The sequence below is a fragment of the Lactuca serriola genome, chromosome 6 (genome assembly GCF_051521515.1).
Source record: "Lactuca serriola cultivar US96UC23 chromosome 6, Lser_US96UC23_V15, whole genome shotgun sequence".
Classification (NCBI taxonomy): Eukaryota; Viridiplantae; Streptophyta; class Magnoliopsida; order Asterales; family Asteraceae; genus Lactuca; species Lactuca serriola.
In genome coordinates this window covers 72,895,406-72,921,380 of record NC_136413.1, presented here as the reverse complement: position 1 = coordinate 72,921,380, position 25,975 = coordinate 72,895,406, and the positions used below count along the sequence as shown (strand labels likewise).

Sequence of the window (25,975 nt, the reverse complement as noted above, 5' to 3'; positions counted from 1 at the left end):
CCCTATCGCGTATCAGCCTTCAAACTTAGAAAAATCATAACTATCGCATACGAGCTCCATTTTCGACGTTCTTTTTTTCAACACGTAGGTAAAATCAAGATCTACAACTTTCATTTAGACTCTGTCGGCTAATTCTCGACCGATCTTAAATTTAACAGTAGGAGGCGTTTAGACTGTTAAATGACCGCGAAGAATTCGTAACTCCTTCATACGGACTCCATTTTCATCTATCTTTTTACCGTTGAGTTCCTATTAATGAGATCTTCAACTCTCATTTAGGTCGTGTAAGCCAAAAACCGCTCGAACTAAAATTCAAGTTTTGGGTCGTGCACTGCTAAGCCGAATCTTAGAAAAATAATAACTTCCTCATACGAAGTCAGATTTGGGCGTTCTTTTTATGGATGTTCTCGGTTTAACGTATACTACAACTTTGGTTTAGATCACTAAGGCTAAAAATTCCTCTATCTTAAATTCACTATTTACGTCTCCCGGTGTCGTGTCGGTTTTGCCGTAAAATTTCGATGAGCCATAACTTCTTCGTTATAACTCGGATTTCGGCGTTCTTTATATGTACGAAAACCTTGTGATATATTGTATAACTTGGTTAAGATTATTTATTCTAAATAATATTTTGTCGAAAAGTCGTTTTCGACCCCTATTGCCTCTAAATTGACTAGTCCGGATCTGCGGGCGTTACAAGTTATGGGCTTAGATACCTAATCCAACATGTGGGAGTGGGCGTATGTGTGTGACGGTAGGGTTAGGTGGACAGACGTGTTATGGAAGAGATAATAATAATTTATTTTCAGATGAATTATGGCTAAAATAAATGGTAATTATCAGTATAGTCCAACTATGTTATAGCTTTTGGTTTAAATGGTCCCTTTTGTTTTTTAGCTTTTAAGGGGTACAAAATGTTATTTGACTAGCTAAATAGGTCATTATACCTATTTTAAAAGGTTTCACATACTAGACATAATCCATATAAGCTACTAAGTTAACTCTGAGTCAACTCATTGTACCTATCATTGAGTTGAAGTCGGTTTGTTGCTTGGGCCTTAAGGGTTATTCTGGACACTATGTTGTTAAAAAGAATGGTATTTTCAAGCAAGCCCTAATAGTTTATTCCATTTTCGGCCAAACCAAATCCAAAAAATAGACAACTTTTTTTTCACGATAATCACGAGATGGCTACCCCGCCACCATAATCACTTGATGCCATATCGATAGTTTATTCCATTTATGGAATGTGTTTGTTTTAGATTAAGACACTAACCCTCATTGAGTACCGTTGGAGGTAATTTGGTCCTTTCACCTTTTAGTCTCGAATATATACAGATGAGAGTGCTATCTGCCCATTTTACCCTCGTTTGCTCTATGTTGTTCTTGTTTCTTTGCAAGTAACATTACAAACATGAATTGATTGAATGTTCATGTGCATTTGATGTCATATTACGAACCTCAACTATTTAGTCCAATCCTAGATGACCCTTTTATGCTTGCCCCAAAAAGGTATTATTTGATTGCATTTTCCTTCAACTTCAATTGTAGCCCTAGACTTGAAAATGGTTATTTTCCTTTTCGTATCTTACTCGCAATTGTTTTATGCCAGGGTCTCCGTGATGGGTTTATATGTTGGGAAATCGAACTGGACTCTACCAATAGAAGTGGTGAGTCACGGTTGATTACAAGTTTAGTTAGGTCAAATAAGAAGCTTCACTCAGATGTTAAGAAGTTTAAAGTTTTGTTACTTCTTAGTTACGTTATTTTCTTTGTGATAATAGGTTACAAGTCGTAAGGGATTGATATTGGTATTTTCTTGTGATGTTTAATAAGTGAATTATGTGTCTGTAATTGTATTTCACGTTAATGAAAATGCCATTTCTTTTGATGTTTAGTAAGTACATTCTTTGGACCCACAAAGACATACAATAATAGAGAACATGCACTTATTTGCACTACTAATGAGAACATGCATCAAATTAAAACCACACACATCCATTACATTACATATAGTCATAGATTCAAACATGCAAGCAACAACACACTTATTATTGTAACAACCAACTCTAGTACATAACATGAATCAAACATTTAAAATTAAATCCAACATCATTCAATCATTATGAGATATTGATACATAATGACACTTTTTCCCTATTCAACAACCAAAGGTTTATCACCTGTATTGCCTTCTCTATTTTTCCCTTAAACCCTTTTACCTAGTTTTTTCTTGATAACCCTTTCAGAAATCTTCCTTTTTCATGTACCCTCTTTTCCTTTATATTAAGGTCTTGCATCTTCATTTGGTTTTGCTCCACTTATTCCTTCCCCTCCATTACCATCTTTACTAGTTGATCTCTTTCTCTTCTTCACCTTGAGCTTTTTTGGCTTCTCAACTTGAGGACATGTAAACTTGTTATGTCTAACTTGCTTACACACACTGCATAGATTTTTCTTCCCAAACTTTGACACGGTGTGTCTTGTAGTCTTTTCACTTGGGTCCTTTCTTCTATTAACTTTTGGTCTGCCTGGTATTTCCTCCTCAAAGGTGGCAGTGATGGGATGAATTTAGTAGAAGGCCACATATTGCTACAAGCCATCCCATGTATTGGATATTTGTAAGTGTTCCTATAAAATGCTATATAGTACATGGGATCCACATAACTTCCAACATCTCTATTCAAGTAGGATATGGTTGCAACTGAATGCACACACCCATACCCATTTAATTGCCACACTCTACAAGAACATGTCTTCTTGTCTAAATCTACCATAAAGAACTCTGCCAAGCTCCTTATCTCAAACTGGAGTAAACCAGTTGGTAAAACATGCCAATATCTAATGACGGAATCTAATTTTGTGATTGAGTAAAACTATGATTGTTGCACATGGTTTAAATTCTGGTCATGAACTACCTTTCATGCTCAAATTAAACCGTATTTCCATAACATACAATCTAATTTCTTCTAGCATTGTGATGATTGGTTTTTTCCTTGCATCTCTTATGACATTGTTAAAGCTATCAGATAATTTGTTTTCTACTGCATCACGCATCCCACCCTATTGAAAAAAAGCTCTACACCATGACCGTGGGTTCTTTTCCATAAGATAATCAAAGGCTGCAGGATTAAGAACTTGAATTTCCTTCATTATTTCATTAAATAAAGGCTCAATGGATGCCTTTCATGCCTTCTTGAACATCTTTTCACAGTGTACTCCAATGAATCTTTTCCTGAAGTTGGCAAGAATATGCCTAGCACATTGTCTGTGTTCAGCAGTAGGCAATATCTCTTGCACAACTTCCAATAGCCCCTACACAATAATTTTCATTTGTAAAATCAATACAACTTACATGTAGTTAATATGACATTAAAAAGTAAGTGACATACCTTATGTTGATCTGAAATCAAAGTAAAACCAAAACCATTTGCCATTTCTAAGTCATCCTTTAAATTCTACAAAAACCATTTCCAATTTTCTTTGTTTTCCACACAAACAACACCCCCGTGCTATTGGGAAAATATCATTATTAGCATCCCTTCCAACTGCACATATGAACTCTCCAGTACATAACCATTTTAAGAAACAACCATCCACGTTTATTACTCTTCTACAACTGCCTCTCCAACCTTGCTTTAGTCCCTTAAAACATACGTAAAACTTACTAAAACATGTCTTCCCATTTGGTATACTATTCACATCCACTTTCACAGTAGATCTAGGGTTTGATCTTCTTATCTCTTCACCATATGACTAAAGCTTTGCATAGTGCTCAACCAATGTGCCTTCAATTAGTTGAATGACATGCTTCTCTGCTCTCCTACACTTACCTATACTCACATCAATTCCAAAAGTTTGTTTGACCTCTTCCCTATGCAGTAGGGGTGAGCAAACCCGAACCAAGAAACCGAGAAACCGACAAAAACCGACGAAACCGAAACCGAATCAAAACCGACGGTGTGGGTTTTAAATTTGTAAAAACCGACTTTTTGGGTTCGGTTTCGGTTTTGCAACCAGAAACCGACCCAACAACCCGAGAAACCGACCCAGTAAACCCGCAAACCCAATGCTTTTTACTGATTATTTTATGTTTATGTTTATATATATATATATATATATATATATATATATATATATATATATGTATATTAAAAAAATAAAAAAAGCCTAGGTCACTTACTCCCGTTTTCGTTTTGCCCTACTCGGTACTCGCAGTCTCGCATTCCCCATCGGAACATCCCACTAAAGACGAGTAGACAACTGAAGAGTGAAGTGAAGGTCCTTCATCCTCCGGCGCTCAGCCGCTCGCACACATCCGAGGCTCCGAGCCTCCGACGCCACCAACAAGACCTGTAACGGAATCCCAAACCTCCGGCGCCACCAACGAGACCTGCAATGCCTCTGAATCGTCAAATACGGTTCGTTCCTCACTTAGTTTTGTGTAATGTGCCTCGTTTACAAGTTATTTCTATCTTTCTCATTTCAATGTTGTGTTTATTTTCTGATTTCCCTTGCGCTGCTTATGTTCTGAATGTTGTGTTCATGTAGAATGTGTCAATGTGTCTCTGATTTCGTTTTTTTTTCTGATTTATGTTCCTTTTTTGTCAATTTGCCATTGATTTTGTTTTTTTTCTCTGATTTGGGTTCGTGACTTCGTTCCAAGCATTTAAGAATTTTGGAAATCTTGCTAAAATCTTATTACACTTATTATGTTTACTTGCTATCAAAATAATCAAGGGTTTTTGTTAGATTTTTCCTGAAATCTTGCTGTGAAATGTTGATAAATATTGCTTAAATATTGTAATATTATTCTGAAAGCTGTGAATCTTATGGTTTGCTGTGAAATGTTGATGAATATTGTTGAATTGAAGCTTCTTATTTCCTGAAGTCTTTTGGTTTACATATGGATTGTTGATTTTTTTTTCTATGTAGATGGAAAGGTCTCAACTAGATGCACAAATTGTTGATGTTGATGCTCCACAAACTGTTGATGTTGATCTTGATGTTGATGAAGGAGACGATGAAGAAGTTGCAGATAATAAGGGTGGTGGTCATAGAGTATCTTGGGTATGACAACATTTTGATCGAGATGTCGTAAAGAAGGGTGCTAAGAAAGTGAAATGCCCATATTGTTCAACAATGATGTGTGCGAATTCAAAGAAAAATGGTACGAGTGCAATGGGAAATCATTTAAGACTCTATTCTCCAACATCTCCTGTTTACGATGCTAAAGGAAAAGTTGTGATACGAAAAAACAATATGTGTTGAGTTTCAAAAAAGTGGGAGACTCGGGGGCTACTTCTTTGGAAGTTCATTCCTTTAGCCAAGAGAAATGTAAGAATTCCTTAGCCCGCATGTGTATTAAAGACAATCAACCTTTTAGTATAGTTGAAGATGAAGGATTTAGGGAATATTCACGGGATTTGCAACCTCTATTTAAATTTCCTTCAAGGTGGACTATTGCAAGGAATTGTTTGCAGATATACAAAGAAGAAATGTATAAATTGAAGGATGTTTTAAACAAACAAACCGTCTCCATTACAATTGATACTTGGACATCCATCCAAAACATTAACTATAGTTGTTTAACGGTACATTCGATTAATGAGACGTGGGTTTTGAGAAAGAAAATTCTGAACTTTTTTCACATTACAAATCACAAAGGTGTAACCATAGGAAAACTCGTTTACAAATGCTTACAGAATTGGGAAATTGAGAAGGTGTTTACAGTGACTGTGGATAATGTTTCCTCAAATGATGAGGCAATTAGGTATCTAGCGACCATGCTTAGGGGACCCCATGCTTTTTTGGATTGCAAATACTTGCATTTTATGTGTTTTGCTCATATCATAAATCTTGTGGTTAGGGACGGGTTAGAAGAACATTTTAGTTCTATCACAAAGATCCGAAATGATGTGAAGTATGTGAGGTCATCGGGTGCTAGGTTTGCTACATTCCTAGAATGTGTTGAGAAAGTGAAGATTAATTGTAGTAAGAAACCATCCCTTGATGTTGACACAAGATGGAATTCTACTTTTTTGATGTTAGAGATGGCAGAAAAGTATGAGGCAGTGTTTGATAGGTATTTTATTTACTATTAAATATGATATATTAATTTTTTTTTTCATAATTTACATACTAATGTTTTTATTGAATTTTATTTTGTATTGTAGGCTTCTTGCGATTGATAGTGGTTTTAAAACTTTTTGTGGAAGTGAGGTTGATGGTGAGGTGACTACGAGAAAAAGAAGAAATGAGAAAGTTGTGGGGACTCCTGATGCCGACGATTGGGAGGTTGCTATATATATATATATATATATATATATATATATATATATATGTGTGTGTGTGTGTGTGTGTGTGTATATGTGTATATATATATATATATATATACTTCAGTTGTGATTCATGGATTAAAACCATTCATGAAGAACGAAGAATAGGTGCAATTCGATCAATCATGAGAGCTTTTAGGAGTGCATGTCATTGTGGTGATGATGATAGTGAATAAGAGTTTAGCTCAATGTCTTTTCCTGTTTTCAATAAGATAGGGTATTTTTTTTCCACACACCAATCTACTACACACGAGTCTATGTCTATTAAAAAATCATAATTATTGATTAATCATTTCAATAATAAATTATTTAAGTTACATTGTTTTCTGAAAAAGTAAATTTTTTCTCTCTCCTTTTTATTTCTCTCTCATTTTTAATCTTTCTCTCTCTCTCTCTCTTTTTAATCTTTTTAATATTATTTTATTACTATTATTATTAGGATACTAGGCGAATACCTGCGCGTTGCGCAGAAACACCTGTATAGTTGAAGTCTTTACAAATATATGTTTTTTTAAATCTAACAATAACGTTATTGTTAAATTTGATATAATAATTTGTATACTAAATTGATATAATATATAGACTATTTTGAATTATATGATAATATATAAATCTATTATAACTGCATAATCTCAATCGTTTGAATGACTTCTATCAGCGAATTACGCATGAATAAATTTAAATATAATATATGGTTTAATGTTATTTATAGTTGTTGTTATTAATAATTAATTTTTAAAATTTATTTACTTAATGTTTTAATTTCTATCATTATAACTTGTTAAAATATCAAACATTGTTTTTTTATTTTAAAGGTAACAATATAATTATTTATATAGATTTATTTTTAACTATTTTTATTATAAATTATTTTAAGCTACTTATTTGAAATTTTTTCATGATTATAAAAATATTTTTAGGAAATATTTTAGTTAAATTGATATTACAATTTAGTTTTTGTATTTATCACTTTTAACTATTTACAAATATTCTTTGGTTTTTTAAGTGGAACTGAAATTTATATTTAAGTTGACAATGTAATTTTATATTTAAATTATAACTATTTTGTCCAAACTGTTCAAAAGTTGTAGCTTTAAACTGATAATGGTTTACATGTAACAACATTTTAAATCTATTAAATTAAGTATAATATGTTAAAACTTTAAGACATAAGTTTATAAGTATAAGTAAATATATTATTTTAAAATTAAAATTTAGTTTATTTATGATTACACTTTAGGTTTGATATTTATTTAACCTTAATAAACAACTTATAATCATTATTAGAAAGACACTACATCTTATCATTTTTAACTATTTACAAAATATTTTTTGGGTTGTTTAAGTTAAAAAAAATTATATTTAAGTTGACCCTATAATATTATATTTAAATTAATAATGTAAGTATATTATGCAAATTGTTCCAAAATTATATTTTTAAAATGATAATGATTTACATCCAACAATATATTAAAACTAATAAATTAACTATAATATGTTAAAAGTTAAAAAAAACATAACTTTATAAGTAGAAGTAAAGATATTTTTTTTAATATTGAAATTTAATTTATATATGATTACACTTTAGGTTTGATATTTATTTAACCTTATTAACCAACTTATATTTATTATTAGAAAAAAATGAAAAGTCAAGGAAGTTTCAAATGAATGTGGGGAAAGGAAAAATGCATGTGAGTTTCAAATGAATGTGATGAAAGGAAAAATGCATCATTTATAAGTAGAAGTAAATATATTATTTTAATAAAAAAAACATAATTTTATAAGTAAAAGTAAAGATATTATTTTAATATTGAAATTTAGTTTATATATGATTACACTTTAGGTTTGATATTTATTTAACCTAATTACCAAATTATAATAATTATTATTATTATAAAGAAATTGAAAAGTCATGGGAGCTTCAAATGAATGTGGTGAAAGGAAAAAAAAATAATAGGGGTTTCAAATGCATGAGATTCAAGAAAAAATGCTAGCTTTATAAGTATGTATGATTACTTATTTTAATAATAATTTTCGGTTAACAGAGAATATTACTATATGTAATTTTTATTTATTTATTTATTTATTAAACTCAAAGTAATATATCAAAGTCAACATTTTTTTTCTTAGAGTCAATATTTTTTATTTTTAATATTTTAATATAATTATAAATCAATTAATAAGAATATTTTTATAAAAAAACTGTAATTTTTAACAAAAAAACTACATGTTTTAAAAAAACAACACGATTTAAAAAAACTACATTTTTTATAAAATAAAAAAAACTGCACATTTTTTTAAAAACTTCATGTTTTAAAACAAAATTCCATGTTTTATAAAAAAACTGCACTTTAAAATAAAAAAATGCACGTTATAAAAAAACTTAAAAATAAAGAGTTCTATGAAAATTAGGTTTATGGTAAAGGAAAAAATATTACGTTTGTTGGTTTACAACTAAAAACAAAGATAAAAAATGATTATTTTTTTATACTATAAATTTTTCTGATGGCTGAACTATGTAAAAAGAGTATATATAGTAAAATTTAAATATGAGTACAAGGGATTACAATCCAATAAACGGGGACACTAACCATTCGTCCTGTTTACAAATTACTTTTTTACCCCTGTGCTTACACCAATAAAAGACCATAGTTTTGATAGACTCAATCCCCTGAATCAATGAAACTCCATCGTTTTGAAACAATCGTTTGTTCCTGAACCGCCACAGATTCCATAACATTCCATAGCATATGATTGTTAGCCATTTCCTTTTCATTGGACAGCTACCCCATGCTAAAATAGCATGAAGAAGATCCCCAGTAGTCCTTAATGAGCTTTGATCAAGCATTACTCCACACCAGCTCATAATATTCTCTCTGATTCTCGACGCAAACGGGCAGTCAATGAGGACATGGTCGACACTCTCCTGTTGTCCAATACACGAGCTGCACAACATTGAGTTGACCTTAGTACCCCTCAACTCCAATTCAACAGCAACGGGTATTCTACCTTGTGTAGCTTTCCAAATGAAACATAATACCTTAATTGGAACCACTTTGCACCAGTTAATTGTCATAGTGCCCGAGATGGAGATGGGATGTGTATCTAAGATTTTTCGGACCGAGCTGACAGTGGACAAACCATCACCTGTTAATTTGCATTTACAGTGGTCAACACTCTGGGCTAGGTGAATACCTGAGAGGTCATTAGTGAGTGCTTGGACAGTTGACCCATGACCGAGACCAGGAGGATGGGACTTCAAATTCCATGAGATGGTTGATCCTGAAAGTCTGTCAGCGACTGAACATCTTTTCCTAGATTCCAACTCAAATAGGGCGGGGTATTTGTTTTTTAATCTCATCGGCCCTAACCAAGGATCATACCAGAATAGAGTTTCATTCCCAGCTCCTACCACCAGCTTGAACATGTCATGAACTCCCAATCCGTGCTTCACTAGTTTCTTTTTAATTCCTCCAATGGTACTCCAAACCCCACTGACATTTTGTCTAGATAAATAATCAAAAGGCTTATTTGACAATTTATGGACCCCGTATATTACCCGAGCCCAAAGAGAATGCCCCTCATTTTTTAAATGTCACCACCACTTCACAAGTAGCCCGATATTTAATGCTTCTATCGAGCCCACACCTAGTCCTCCATCACTTTTAGCTGCAAGGACTTTATCCCATGCCACCAAATGTATTTTCCTCTTATCATCACATCCACCCCATAGAAAACTTCTTCTAATTTTTTCCATCTCGTTTAGTATACCTGTCGGGGCCTTAAATAACGATAAATAGTAGGTGGGAAGATTACCAAGGACAGACTTTATTAACATTAGCCTACCCCCAAAAGAAAGAGTTTTGGCCTTCCAACGTGATAGTTTGGAATGAAATTTCTTAAGTATGGGCTTCCAATTTTTTTAAGGTTCATGTTGGCTCCCACCGGAACCCCAATATAATCGAATGGCAGGACTCCAGCTTCACGTCCCAATAAGCTTGCCCAATTCGTTGTTTCTTGCAAGGTGGACCCTATACCAAAAACTCTTGATTTGTGGAAGTTTACATTGAGGCCCGATGATATATGGAAACACCTGAGTATACGCGCAAGGTTTTTGAGATTAGCTCTAGACCACTCACCAATAAACAACGCATCATCCGCGTAGAATAAGTGAGATAAAGTTGGTCCGTTTCTAGGTATTTGAATACCTTTAAAAATCCCTTTGTCCCGGGCAGATTTAAGAGCTACATTTAAGCCCTCCATGGCAATAATAAATAAGTATGGTGAGAGAGGATCTCCTTGCCTAACCCCTTTAGATATAGAAAATTCTTTCGTTGGAGAGCCACTGATGATGACTGATGCCCTAAAAGACTTCAAGCAGCCCCAAACCCACATCCTCCATTTGTTTCCAAATCCCATCTGAGCAAGAATCGAATCTAAGTATTCCCAATTCACCGAGTCAAATGCTTTGTCAAAATCTACTTTGAAAAGAAGAACTCTTTTTTTGCTACGCTTCGCCCATGAGCAGATCTCATTGATCATGAGGGGTTCATCGAGTATACAACGCCCATCCACGTATGCTGATTGAACATCATCAATTATCCCACCAATGACAGTCTTCATACGAATTGAGAGTATCTTACTTATGATCTCACTCAAGCAACCAATTAGGATTATTGGACGGAAGTCGTTCAGAGAAAGAGGGTCTTTGACTTTCGGAACAAGTTTAATGAAGGAAGAGTTACAACCATGAGACAAAGCACCATACTCTTCAAAATACCTCACAAAATTCATCACGTCGTATTTAACGATGCCCCATAATTTTTTAAAAATTTAAATTTGTAACCATCGGGTCCAGGGGCTTTTTCACTACCACATTGCCAAATTGCAGTTTTAACCTCCTCCAAACTGAAGGGAAATTCTATTCTGATGGCGTCCATCATTGAGATCGTCTTAAATAACGGGTTGATGAACTTAGGTCTAGAGACACGGTCTTCTGTGAATTTTTTCTCATAGAATCTAAATACTTCCTCTTTGATCAAACTGACCTCGGTTGCCAACGACCGTTAATCGTGAGGCCATGCAGGTAATTCCTCCTGTTTTTACCATTGATATAGCCATGGAAGAACTTAGTATTTTTGTCCCCATCAACAGTCCATTTGATTCGAGCTTTCTGTTTAAGGTCCATGGCTTTCCATTGTTCCAACTCCGATATCTTTTTGATTCCCATGTTCCAGTTACTCACCTCCAAAGCTGTGAGGGGTCAGAATTTCGCCAGCTTCTCAAGATCTTTGACCAGGAATTTTGTGTCACTAAGCTCCTTCATTTCTTTTTGGATTTCTTCCTTCCTCCACTTCTTGATCGAGTTCTTTAAAAACCTGAGTTTGGCAGCAAAGTAAGCATCTGAAGTGCCAAAACCCATAAATTGGTTCCATGCATCACTTACTATCTGATCAAAACCCTCTCTAAATAACCAGGAGTTGAATAGCTTGAACGGAATCGGCCCGAAGTTTGAGACTGCCGACTGTAGTGTGATGGGACTATGATCGGATAATTCTCGAGGGTGAGAAATCACTGCACTAAAGGGAAAAGAATTGAGATAGCTCGAGCAGACCAAGAATCTATTGAGCTTGCTAAGTTTGGCATCCACCCAACTCATAAAAGTAAACCTTTCACCACCCATGTTGAACTCCTTTAGGTCCGCTTCCTGGATGAACTTATTGAAGGCAAAAGCACTAGAGGGGTAAAATTTTGAATTACATCTCTCACTAGGGTATATGACGGCATTTAAGTCCCCAAACACAACCCACATGCCTGGCCTTTCATTTTTTTATCCTTATTAGCTCATCCCACAACTTCTTTTTTTCTACCAATGATTGCGGACCATAAACATTAACCATATTCAGGTTCCCCTCAATGATCTTGCATTTGCCAATTATTATAAGAAAGTGTCGATTCTTGATCACCTCAATTTTCTGAAAGCACCTGTTGTCCCATATAGAAATGAGGCCCCCAGATCGCCCATTGGAGACAACACCATCAAAATCAAATTCATTGGAATCCCAGCAACCATTTACGTTAATGCTTGCGAAATTAGATATTTGAGTTTCTTGGAGCCCAACAAATGTTACTCTGTGATGAACCTTCAACCTTCTAACCCAATTCACTTTCTCATCTTCACCCACACCTCTTATGTTTAGTGATAGGCAATTCATGGCTTAGGTATACAGCCACCCCTACCACCCATGGCCTCAACCAGTATTTGATTGTCAGCATCCAATTGAAACCCGATTTTTGCCCTAATTTCCACAGTTTTCCTGATTTCATCTGACCCGGTCACTTCTGATCCCTCACTACTAATCCTATCCGGCGAGGAGTTTTTAGGGTTCTTATTAAGATCAAGTGATGCGCTTATATAGGGAGATTGAGGGATATCACCGCAGTTAGACGAGGGATTGATGTTGGTTGATGGTGTGAAGGTTCTTGGGGACGAGCGATTACCAACTCTTGCACGTTTTCTTTTTTTAATCTCGGCTTCATTACTGCTGTGCTCAGTACCTGATATCGAGTCCCCTTTTTAGGCTGTAAATATATTTTGGGTTGGAGTTGTAACAATATGAGGTAGTCCATCATAATCTTGAGGTAGCAGATTGTTATTGGGCCCAATCACATTTTGAGTGGGTCTAGCCTCCAGATTACTGATGCCAGCATTAGTTGTATTCATTAGGTCTCCATTTGCCTCCTCGTACACCATTCTAAACGGAATTCCAAACGCCATATTAACATCTGTTGACCCATCACTAATGCCTTCCATGCCAGGTTCCTCGTGTTGGGAACCACTCTTCGAGGATTCAAATCGCACCACGTTTACATTCCCAATGTTCCTTGGAGGCTTTACACTTCTATCATGACTTTTCGACTTCTCCGATTGTACCTCTGGTGAGGCGTCCAGCCGGAATTCACCTTCCTCCATATCATTATCATCTTCCTGTAGCCATGTCTCTGATATACCCTCGTCGTCGTCCTCACCATCAGTGGATTCCGAGTCACCATCCTTAGCCACCTTGTCGAATGGGCAGGGGTTAAATGACGACCAGTCGTCTGTGTACTCAACTGCTCCGACGGAGTGTAGTACGCCATTCACCATAACTTCAACTTCTTCATTGATCCACTTCTTTATTGTTGTGATTATTCTGACTTTGCCCATGGAGAGATCCCTCCTGTTATGTATGTTATCAAATGGGCATATGACCTTCCCAAATCTACTGGCAATACGGGAGAAGTTATCTTCATCCCAGTATTTGAGGGGCACACCGTTAATTTTCAACCATGCCAATCTTTCGTAACTGGAATTCAGTTGTTCACCTAGTATCATCCACTAGAACCATTCTTTCCATCTACCTTTGTCTTCTAAAAATTCACGGGCGTCCTTCGATGAATCAAATAGAATGGCAACTCTCAAGCCACCGAGATATTTTGTACCTTCGTTCATGAGGGTGGGTGCAGGTAGGTTGGCAATGTGATCAAGGCTATGTGCCTCTCCAATCAACATAATTTTCCGTATCCGTTTACTCATAGTAGTTTCAGGATTAAGAATGATGGGGGGAGAATTGCTCAGACAATTACCTTTCTTTCCTGATGCGACTTGTGCAAAAGTTCTGAAGTCCCTAGTGTCATTCCTTGAAGTGAGTGTTACATGAGGTTCACCTTGACGACTTGTTGAGGGTCTTTTAGTGACCGTACTTTCCTTCTGATATTTGGCCAGATTTGACGAGAGTAGCATGCCCCTTATTCTAACTCCTTGCATGGCTGTCTCCAGGGCCTTGACATCCTACACCCCCACGTATCTGATGAACGCAAAGTTCTGCTTCCTTTGATTCTTCTTCCCACCAATATATATGTCTGCTACAAGGCCGAATCTTTCGAAGGATCTATGTAACTCCATTTTACTTGTTCCATCCTGAAAGCCTGATACGTAGAAGGTAGTCACAACGTCTTTGTCCTCTCGTTTTTGTCTGCAGCGTCGAACCTCTGTCCATCCTTCTTCCATTGAAGACTTCATTTTAACACCCGTGGAATTCAATTCCATGCGCTTTCCCACCTGTCAAAATTAACAAAATGCCCTTTTAAACCTAAAATTCCACAAATTAAAGAGAAATATACAAACCCTTTGATAGTTTTTGTTTTATTTAAACCAAACAGAAATATACAAAGGAATGGATTTTTGATGTGCTTTGACTAAAATATATCATCGATTGGCTATTTGCAGATGAGTATGAAATTACCAAAATACCCCTTTAACCCTAGAATTCTACAAATCAAAGAGAAATATACAAAACCCTTTGATAGTTTTTTTTCTTTCATAAAAAAACCAAACATAAATATACAAAGGAATGGATTTTTATGTGCTTTTGTCTAAAATTTTCTTTCATTTTTGTTTTCTATAAACAAAGTTGTTTATTGTCCTTCTAACTGTTTATAGAAATTGATCGAATTTCTCAAAATTGTGGAAGATTCCTATGTTTTCTAAACTATCAAAATCGAGTCCAACTCGAGCTTCACCCACTGCATTTATTACTAATATTTTTCTAGCAGATTATTCGATTCATACATACTTTTTTCGATTCAAGAAACAAATCAATTTAAGATTGTTAGTTAATGGGCTTCGTTTCTTGAATCAGAAAAAAATATGTCTGAATAATCTGCCAGAAAAATGTTAGTAATAAACGCAGTAGCTGAGGCTCGAGATGGACTCGATTCCAATGGTTTAGAAAACGTAGGAATCTTCCACCATTTTGAGAAATTCGATCAATTTCAGCAAACACTTAGAAGCACAATAAACGACTTTGTTTATAGAAAACAGAAACGAAAAAAAATTGTTCACGTTTTATATCCATATAGACAAAAATGGTCTGAAAACTATTCTTTAAAAAAACACATTATTTTGATTTTTTTGTCTTTGGGTTCCGATTATAGTCAATTAGCTATAAACAACTGAATTTTATCTATTGGTTGTTTCTTAGGTGTTGTTTGTTTTTGTCTACAGATCTTCTTGACTTCTTGACTTCTTATGTTTGCGTCGCGCAGACCACATGCAGACATTAGGCTTCGCAGACTGTTTGTTTGTTTTTTTTTTTTTTGAAAACTGCAGACCTAAAAAGGTCTGCGCGTCCTCTTCTTGGCGCATACATGGACCAGAGTCTTCAAGCCTCTTCAGACATCTTTTAGCCTAAAAAAAACATATATCTTGTTTTTTTTTAACTTAGATTTTTTCCTACTTTATTTATGATAAATAATTTTTAATAAAATAGAAACAATACTTGAAGAAAAAAGATTCTACAATACAATCATGAACTTTATGACAAATTTATAAATAAAGATTAATTACAATAATGGTATTGGAGGTTATTTATATAGATATGAAAAAAATTATATTTTTTATACCAATTTTTGTAAAACATTATTTAATATAATATAATTCATTTCTTGAGAAAAAATATATATGCCTATTTTTTAATTCATTTAAATGAAAAGGTAAATTGAAAACTTTTAAAAATTTCATTTAAAATAAAAGTTTATTTCCCTTAATTATAATGTTTAGGTATAACTTCGCAACCAAAGTTTGTTGGTTTTTATCAAATATATACGTTAATTCGTACCATTTTATTTTAATTTTTTATACAATAATACTTAAAAGTTGATCTATATTTGTTAATTATCTATAATAAAGTTATAAAATTATTGAAAAACATTTTTAAGTTTTTTTTTAAAAAATCAATTAATTAAATTTTAGTTTATTCCAGCAGCATACAAATATTAAAAATGCAAACAGTCTTCTATATTTAGATTGCAGACATTTGGTCCACCTCTTCTACTGCAGAGGTCAGCAGATCAACAGACTGCAGATATTTTACCTCAGAAAAAACAAACAACATGATGTTTCTTGGAGAATCTAAGAATCCAATATGGAGGTAGAGGATTATAAAAACAAAAGACGTCTAACTCACTCTTTTAGAGCCACCATTAAATTGTCATGTTTCTTTCTTTTTATATTATATATTGACTATTGAGTCAAGTAGTCAACACTGCATACTTTTCTACAAAAATACACGTCACTTGCACTTACCATGCAATTTCCTATAGTAATAAAATTAAATAGACTTAAAGACTAATAAAATACCTATTAATATAATTACTACACTTTTGATTAATTCTTAGAAAATATCTATTGTAATGTGCATTAAGTATAAATGTACAAAACAATTTTAGTAGATAATTACTTTTTTTATATCTGTGTTTTTCTTTATGGTTATTTTGATTTGACGTTTGTTTGATTTGTTATATGGAAATGATATAAAGACGTTTTTTATATAGTCAATATAGTAGGTTTAATCGTTGCAAAGTCTTTTATTCAATCGTTATATTAAAAAAAACCCCGAAATTTCACTCAAAGTTTTAAACTAAAGGTAGGCATTTGGATAGAGCCCATTGAACGGACTTGATAAAGTAAGCATGCGGACCGAAACCTCATCGAGCTTGTCCGTGTTTGACTGGCAGTTCACAAAAACTATTGTAGGACGCACCCGACTGGTCTCAACCACCTTGTTTTTTTTGTAAATAAAAAAAAAAAAAAAAAATTTAATCAAACTAAGAAAAGTTCATTTCATACTTGATGCCACCTGTTTCTTTTGGATTTATATGACAAATTGAGGACTAAAAGTTATAGTGGATTGGAAAAGATACTTGTAATAATTACAAATTGCCAAGAAGGCAAGACTCATAAGTCTTCGAACGTCTGATTTGGAGAAATTTATATAATTATATTATATTAATTTTCATCTTTAATTTTTCTTGTCTTAGAGTTTAGATTAAATTCCATGGAAATCAATTATTGTAAATAAGCCACCAATTTGAGACCATCCACTTTAATATTTCATCTTTACAATTGACACTATATAAAGCTTCATAGGGGCATCTTGGTAGATACATTAACACAAACAAAAATCACTTTGCATTTACATGATGCATCCTTGTCTTTTTATAATTTTCTCATTTCTCTTGCTACTCCTTGAGGCTACCACTGCCAACCAATTGGTGTCAGTGGGAGAAGAAGGAAGAGATGTTAACAACAAGTTCTTTGATGTGGAGAGACGTGCTCTCCTTGATTTCAAATCTCACCTTCAAGATCCCAATGGCAGTCTTTCTACATGGACAGCTGAAGATGATGATGACTGTTGTACATGGAGAGGAGTCGTGTAACGACCAAGGTCATGTCACACAGCTTGATATTAGCAGCAATAATCTTAATGGAACCATTCACAGGTCCATTGGTTCCTTGACCCAATTAAGGTACCTTAGACTTTCTTACAACTCTTTTTATGGAACCATTCCTCAAGAGTTTGGAAACCTCACCAACTTGCAAGGGATTTCCCTTGGAAACGTTGGAAGATGTAGAGTTGAAAACATACAGTGGTTGTCTCATCTCTCTCATCTGGAGGATCTGAGAATGGATGGGATTTCCCTTGCCAAACAAAATTATTGGGTAGATGTGATTTCAAGTCTCCGGAACCTATCACATTTAAGTTTAGATGGATGTGAGCTGTCACAGGTCATGTATCCATATTCTTCTTCATTTCTCAACTCTTCTTCTTCATCTATTGAAACCCTTTATCTTGGAAACAACAATCTCACCTCATCCATGTATCATTGGTTGTTCCCATTAACCAGCAATAAGCTTCGTGATCTTGATCTCTCTGGCAACACGTTAGATGGGATACCCAAAAATCCTGGAAACCTATGTACATTGACCTCTTTAAAGCTGGATAACAACCCAATGCTTATCAATCTTCCTGATTTTCTCTACAACTTGTCTCGATGCACATCACCTAGATTAACATACTTGTATGCTTCTGATAGCGAATTTACAGGGTCATTTTCTGATGACATCCAAAAATTTTCATCCCTAAGATATTTGTACCTATCAGGTAATCACATAAATGGAACCATAAGCGAGAAATTGTGGGAACTACCTGAGCTTACCACGTTTGACCTTTCTCAAAATTCTCTTAGTGGTGCCATTTCTGTAAAGATTGGAAACTCGGGCGCTATTATTATAAAACTATCAAAAAACCCACTCCAAGGAGTTCCTTCCATAGATCACATCTCAAACCTTTCTTATGTAGAGTCTCTTGATCTGAACTCTTGCAAGCTAGGACCTAGCTTCCCCAAATGGATTCAAAAACTCAAAAAGCTTACATATCTTGACATTTCCAATAATGGAATTTCAGACACCATTCCTCTGGATTTTTGGGACATGTGGCCTTCTCAATTAAGATTTCTGAATCTCTCATCCAACAACATCAGCGGGGAAGTACCAGATTTATCATTAAATTTTGACAACCATTCAGTGATAGATTTGAGCTCCAACAGCTTTAACGGTCCAATAAAAAATGTCTCTTCCGCTGTGGCATTATTAAATCTTTCCAGAAACAAATTCTCTGGAGGAATCTCCTTCTTATGCCAATTTGTCGATGGCTTTTTAGAATTCCTTGACCTCTCCCATAACTCTCTAACCGGACAACTTCCAGACTGTTTGTGGCATTTCAAAGAACTCAAAGTTCTTAATCTAGGAAACAACAATCTATCTGGAAGGCTTCCTGCCTCTATTGAATCGTTGTTCAAACTTGAGGCGTTGTATCTATACAAGAACGATTTTTACGGAGAATTGCCTTTGTCTTTAAAGAATTGCACGAGCTTAAACTCGTTGAATTTGGGGGCAAACAAGTTTTCTGGTAATGTGCCTGTTTGGCTTGGGGAAAACTTGTCAGGGTTGTATGCTCTTATCCTATCATCTAACAACTTCTTCGGAACCATCCCTTTACAGTTATGTCAATTACCAAATCTTCAAATTTTGGACTTGTCAAGTAATAGTCTCTATGGAACCATCCCCTCATGTTTAAATAATCTCACAAGCATGGTTCAACAAGGATTTTTACCTCTGCCAAACGTACATCCCTTTACAACTCAATAGTATCATTCAAGAAGTGCGCATCCAGATATCATTTATGAGTACTACGTTGACCATGCAATGATCGAGTGGCAAGGAGATGAGCGTGAATTCTTTAGGAATTTGGGATTGTTGAAGAGCATTGACCTATCAAGCAACAACTTAACAGGACATATCCCATACGAAATTACCGATCTTTTTGAATTGATTGCGCTAAACTTATCAAAGAACGCTCTAGTTGGAGAGATTCCTAGGAACATTGGTCAGATGAAAAAACTCATAGCTTTGGATATATCTAGAAACAATTTAGCAGGAGGAATACCATCAAGCATGACTCAAATGACTTTTTTAGGTTACCTAGATGTGTCATATAATAACTTGTCAGGGAGAATCGTATCTAGCACTCAACTCCAGTCGTTTGCACCTTCAAGATACGATGGAAATGCGGGACTATGTGGGCTTCCCCTCTCCAAAAAATGTCTTGGAGATGAAGAACCCGTCATTGGAAAAAGTGAGGATGATGGGGAAGATGAATTTTGGGGATGGTTTTATATTGGTGGGGGAACTGGTTTTGCTACTGGATTTTGTATAGCAATTGGGGCTTTACTTCTCAATCGTCGAGGGAGACATGCTTTTTTTCAGTTTTATGATAGCTTCAAAGATTGGGTTTATGTGAAGGTGGTGGTGTTCATTTTAAAATTGCAAAGGGAAAAATATACATAGTCATGTATTACTTGTATTTGGTAGGGTTTTAATTAAGGCCCCTATTATCAGTTACATTGCCATGAACACCATCAGTGGCCATTTTCCGACATTATGAAAAGTTTACATAGATTTGTGGTTAATGGGGTATCTTTTCCATTAAATAAATTTAATTATCATCGTACAACAAGTGAGATGGCAAACGGGCAACAAGCTGCGCCGCTACGCCTTTTTGTATAGCAAAAAGTTTACATGCATCTAATGGTTTAATTTTTTTTACATAGATATATGTATTTTCCCCCCTGAAATTGCTTTTTTGCATAGAATGCCCCCAACGTTTTCAAAATTTAGATCCGCCCCTGTGCTAGATGTAGATTATTTCCAGAATTAGTGCTTAAAAGATGACCCATTCATACAAACTCGTTACTACAATGCATCTATTTGTATGTTAGTTCAAAAATTCGCTGAAACTAGAAAAATAGTAATTTGTAGAATAGCCCTAGCCCCTAGGATCTCTAGCTTATCTTAAGTAATCTAAAAACATTTGAGCAAACACAATTATTTATTTTCAAATTTGTTCATTTTTAAAGGACTGGTTCGTCGAAATTTGTGATTCCATGACCCAAATACTAGTGTACTACAAATTAGTATGCAGTAACCAAATATCTTTTGGCATATGGTTTTGGATAAAGTTCAAGATGTTGAGATAATTGATATCTTATTCTTCAAACTTATAATTCAATATTGTATCCTTTTATGTTCTTAATTTATGTTTATTATTTATTTGGAATAGTTTGTGTATTTGCTTTGTTAGATATTTGCAGGAGGGGTTAATTGTGCATAGTTGAAGAAAGATTTGGGCTAAGGTGTAAAGTTGGATCATATCAAGAATACGCGGGTTGTATTTGTTGTAGTCGGGTTGACCCGGTGTATAAGTAGATACATGTGTGTGTTTTGTGGTCATTATTCACTGATCAGTCTTCTTCTGTTAGGGTTTTCTCTCTTCTCTAGTTTTTCTTTATATGTTGTTCGATAGAGTCCGTGATCTCTCATAAAGTCTGTAATCACTCATTGTTCGATTGAGTGTTCTTGTTTTGTTTTGAGTTTCTCTGTGTTTAGAGTATAGATTAGAACATATATTTGAGAGAGAGTGTGATTATAGTGAGCTTTCTTGTGTAAGTAATTGAAAACCAACTGGTTCTTACTTGAATAAGAATCGTTGATGTTGTGATTTCTTGTGTGTTCATGTTTTTAGTTTTCTTAACACAAGCCTTAGGGTTGGGAACAATAAGGTAAAAATTTTGAATATATCTACGGCTTCTATTTTATTAAACTTAGATAGGCCTTCCTAAGTTGTTAGGTTGAGTAATTTAATTTAAGTTTTTGGGATCTACAATGTATTAGTAATGAAAGATATTTAAATGGCTAAATGCAGCTAAATCTTCATCGCTTAATAAACAAGCCCCAAATTAGGTTTGAGCTGGCTCAAACTCGTTTAACTAGAGCTCAAGTCGAGCTTTTAACGATTCACAACCAAGTAGCTCAGCTCGTTTACACCGGTGGCGAGGCTATGTGTCTCAAAGGTGGGTCACTTAACCCACCTATTTTTTTATTCTTATAAAAAAATTAAATAGAAATAAAATTTTGAACCAACTTAAATATTTTAAGTGAACCAATTAATATTTTTTACTAAAACAAATGTATAACTAAATATTTTCAAAGTCCATATTTTTTATTTTAATAGCCAAAATAACTAATTCATTTAATGTGTAATCTAATATGAAATAACCTTAAATTTAAATAATAATAAAATCGTTTGTCAATTAGATGATGTCATTTTATTCTCCAAGACTCTAGTTCCTGCTTTACACATTCATAAATGGTTTATCATCGACATTTGTTGCCATCGTTGATAGTCTCTCCATCGCCACAGCCGACAGCAGCTCCGGTCTCCGACAATCTTCCTTTCTCAGTGCCAATATTTTTTCAACCTCTAACTCAATGATTAGAGATAAAATGTTCACTGTGTCATTGTGTGTAGGGGTTTTTTACTATTGTTATTATTATTCCTTATGAGTGGTTCACACGATAGTAACATGTAATACTATCAACATGATTTATTTATTGTGTTTTGTCAATAGCATACAAACGATTATTTTTGTGAAAATATATCAAGATATAAAACCCCGTCGGATACAATTCTAAGAACTATAAATCTTTTTTTCTTATACGATGTGACCCGAATCTAGACCCGCAACTAATATTTTTTTTTTCGGTTTCACTTAAATAGTGAACCATGTGATATTAAGTTCTAGACTCGCCACTGGTTTACACCCATACTCTTAACCCACAAAAGTGTTAAGTTTTGCATGTAATACTCTTAACCCACAAAAGTGTTAAGTTTTGCATGTAGATCATAAATTAAAGATAACTTCTAGGGATGGGGTAGCGAATTTAATAATCCTATATTTTCAACACCATTGACCATTTTTATAAGAGCAAAGTGCAAAATTGGTCCTTATAGTTAGCCAAAAACTATGGATGAGGTCTAAAAACTTTTCAACTTGCACCATTAGTCTAAAATGAGATCTTTTTATTGATCTGGTCCCTATGAAATGACTATATGTCCTTTTTATTTCATTTTTTCAAATTTTAATCTTTATGTTAGTATTTATATTGTTATGGGTATAAATTCTCACTAAAATCTTGTGTAGGATTTGGGACAACAAGCTAGATAAGATCTTGACGAACATCTTGATCAAGATACTAAAGATTACTAACATTCATGCTTGCTCTTTATTTATCTATTTCTTTGATTCATCTCTTGATATGGCAACAAATACCCTATCAAATTGGAATTGCCACAAGGAACATGAAGAGAAGACTCGATCATCAAAATTTTAGGGATAAAGGAAGAACAATCATCGAGAATATCAGAGTAGAAGATAATGTCGAGATTATAGGGATTTTTCTTATAGATGTTAGGACTCTCATGTATAAATTAGTAGTTAGAGTTGCAAATGCACACATACATGAACACTCTTTTTTCTGTTGTGAACTAGCTAGGATATTGTCATCAACTTGTACTTTTCGATTAATCAATAACACCATCAAAGGCAGCCTAGCTATTTCCAGCTCCCAAGGTTTATGTCGAAGATCTTAGGGTTTTCCTTGTAATTTTTGTGTCTTGTACCTTAATTTCTTACACTGTATTTTAATTACAACACCACAACCTTTACTATTTTAGTTGATATTCACTTAGCTTATTTTTTACCAAAACAATATGTCAACAACTATAGGGTCGTGGTGTTACTATTTAATCAAATTCTAATTCTTCGGTTGATCTCTCAAATCATGTATATTGTGCCTATCACATCTTCAACCTCTATGTATTCACAAGTCTCTCGAATGCCTCTTGCATCTTCATTCACTTCTACCGGGAATAATGTTAGACATTCTTATAGAGGAACTCCTCAAGTAGCCCATGTCACTCCAACCACTTATTATTCTCTGACCTCTTAATTTTCTTTAAAGTTTTGTCACATTTGATCCCTATACTTATGTCTTTTATATAAGTATGTATCTCACTTTAATTCGAAAAATATATGTAACGTCCCAAAGATATGAAGTAAACTTTTCATGTAACCCCCCCCCCCCCCAAATCATTAATTCATTGTTTAAAATAACCAAAGTATATCATGTTCTCAAACATCAGAGTAAATCACAAAAGGTAGTGTGGAATAAAACTCTAGGGGAGGCAGTGCGATCAAGTCTTACCATTCCTTTTAGAACTGGAAGTACCTGAAACATTTAAAACATAAAACACGTATTGTTTCAGCCATTGGGCCTATTTCATTCCAAGTAAAAGCTATGTAAACAGATTAGATAAAAGGTTTTGAATATAGGACATATCATGTTGTATAGATAGATCCTAATTATAAGGGATAATTGTTATCTTGCAATCATATTTGTATATATATATATATATATATATATATATATATATATATTCAATCAATCCCATTGGGATCTTTTATGCCAAATTCTCTATTTCACTTGGTATTAGAGAAAAGATCTCACGCTCCAAACAAAACCTACCTTCCATCTCCGGTTCTTTGGTCTTCCTTGCCAAAGGATATCTCTACAATGTCTGCTCCCATAAAATCTTCCACCATTACCACTGCTGTTTCATGTAACTTAACATACACCAATTTCTTATTGTGGAAAGCTCAAGTTGTTCCTATATTACAAGGTGTTCATCTCTTTGGACATCTTAATGGAACCATACTTGCTCCTCTGGAAAAGGTAACTATAGGAACCGGGGATGCTGCCAGGGAATCGCCAAACCCAGACTATGATACATGGGCTATTCAAGATCAGTTTGTGGTTGGATGCCTGCTTTCCTCAATGACAGAAGAGGGTCTCCCTCAACTCACCCGCTGCACTAATACTGCAAAGGAATTGTGGACAACCCTTCACACCATATTTTCTGCACAACATCGAGGAAAATCTATTCAGACTCGTACTCAACTATCCACAACACGGAAATGTGACATGAGTGCAGACAAGTATTATCAGAAGATGACAGGTTTTGCCAACACCATGGAAAACATTGGTCAACCTATGGGTGTTGAAGAAGTGATTGGTTACATACTAGCCGGCTTGGGGCCTGGACACAGTAATCTTTTCACTGCTATTGCTGCTCTTAGCAATGAACATAAGGTAACTCTTCCAGAGTTCTACTCTTATTTAATTGCACATGAAGCACAAGCAACCTCTATGAACACTACAGTGGAGTATACTTCATCAGCCAACAATGCCACTAGGCATGAACCTAATGCCCCTCGTCGCAACAACAATAATGAGCATAATAACTCCAATCAGCGAAATAACTATTTTGGTGGCAGTGGTCGCGGACTTGGCAGAAATAATGGCGGCCTATGATGTTAGGTATGTAGCATACCAGTTCACACTACATTAAACTGTCATAACAGGTTCAATCATGCATATCAAGCTGAGTATCATAGTGGAAATAGTGTGACCACAGGAGGGTACAACCCAAAATCAAGCTGGTACATTGATACGGGAGCAACAGATCACATTACAAGTGATCTTGATCGTCTGACTATTCAAGAGCGCTACTGTCACAACTCGAAATTTTAGACCTAGCAAAGTCTAAACCCTAACCTTGTACAAGTGAAACCACATTACACCCTTTGTTTCTTTGTGTCCTCTATAACCTTTAGGGCTTGTTTACAAGCTAATAAATTGATGGGTTTTGAGCAATACATCATTCCTATGGTGTACATGCAAACCTTAATAGCTTTTGGATCTAGTTTGTCTAATGAACATGCAATTGAATATCCAAAGCTATAAACCCTAGATCTAGCATACAATTAATCATATTAATATAAAATAGGGTTTAGATCTTACCTTTGATTGTTATATAGCAATAACAATCAATCCTTAGCTTCAAAAAGCTTAGTGCCTCAAATGTTGCACCTCTAATGGAGTCACAAACACCAAGAGCAACTTGGATGAAGAGGAGAAGAGAGGAGGTAGCAAAAACGTCTACAAACCCTAAAGAGAGTCTTAGCCACGTTTTTGGGGCAATGGGGTTCCTTTATATAGGTAGGCTATTAGGGTTTTCATCTAGGAAACCCTAATCTGACTGCTTAAGCCCTAAGCAGCCCACGGATTCCTTTAACATATCCCTTGGACGATTTCTAATGGGCTTCCCCATAGAATTCGTCCAACCTATATATTATTAAGTAATCCATAGCCCAATTGCAATTATCTTATAATTACAAATCCAGTCCCCTAAGTTTAATTAATCTCTTTTAGCCACAAAATTAATTCTCGACTAATATTAATTAAACATGATTTCTCCTTTAATATATTGTTCTTATAATATATTAATAAATCATAA

At 34.6% G+C, this 25,975-nt stretch overlaps 1 pseudogene; it reads left to right on the top strand.

The window, feature by feature from the left end:
* The first annotated feature begins 17,445 nt into the window (after window positions 1–17,445).
* Window positions 17,446–23,188, top strand: LOC145059059 (receptor-like protein EIX1; annotated as a pseudogene).
* Window positions 23,189–25,975: the final 2,787 nt, after the last annotated feature.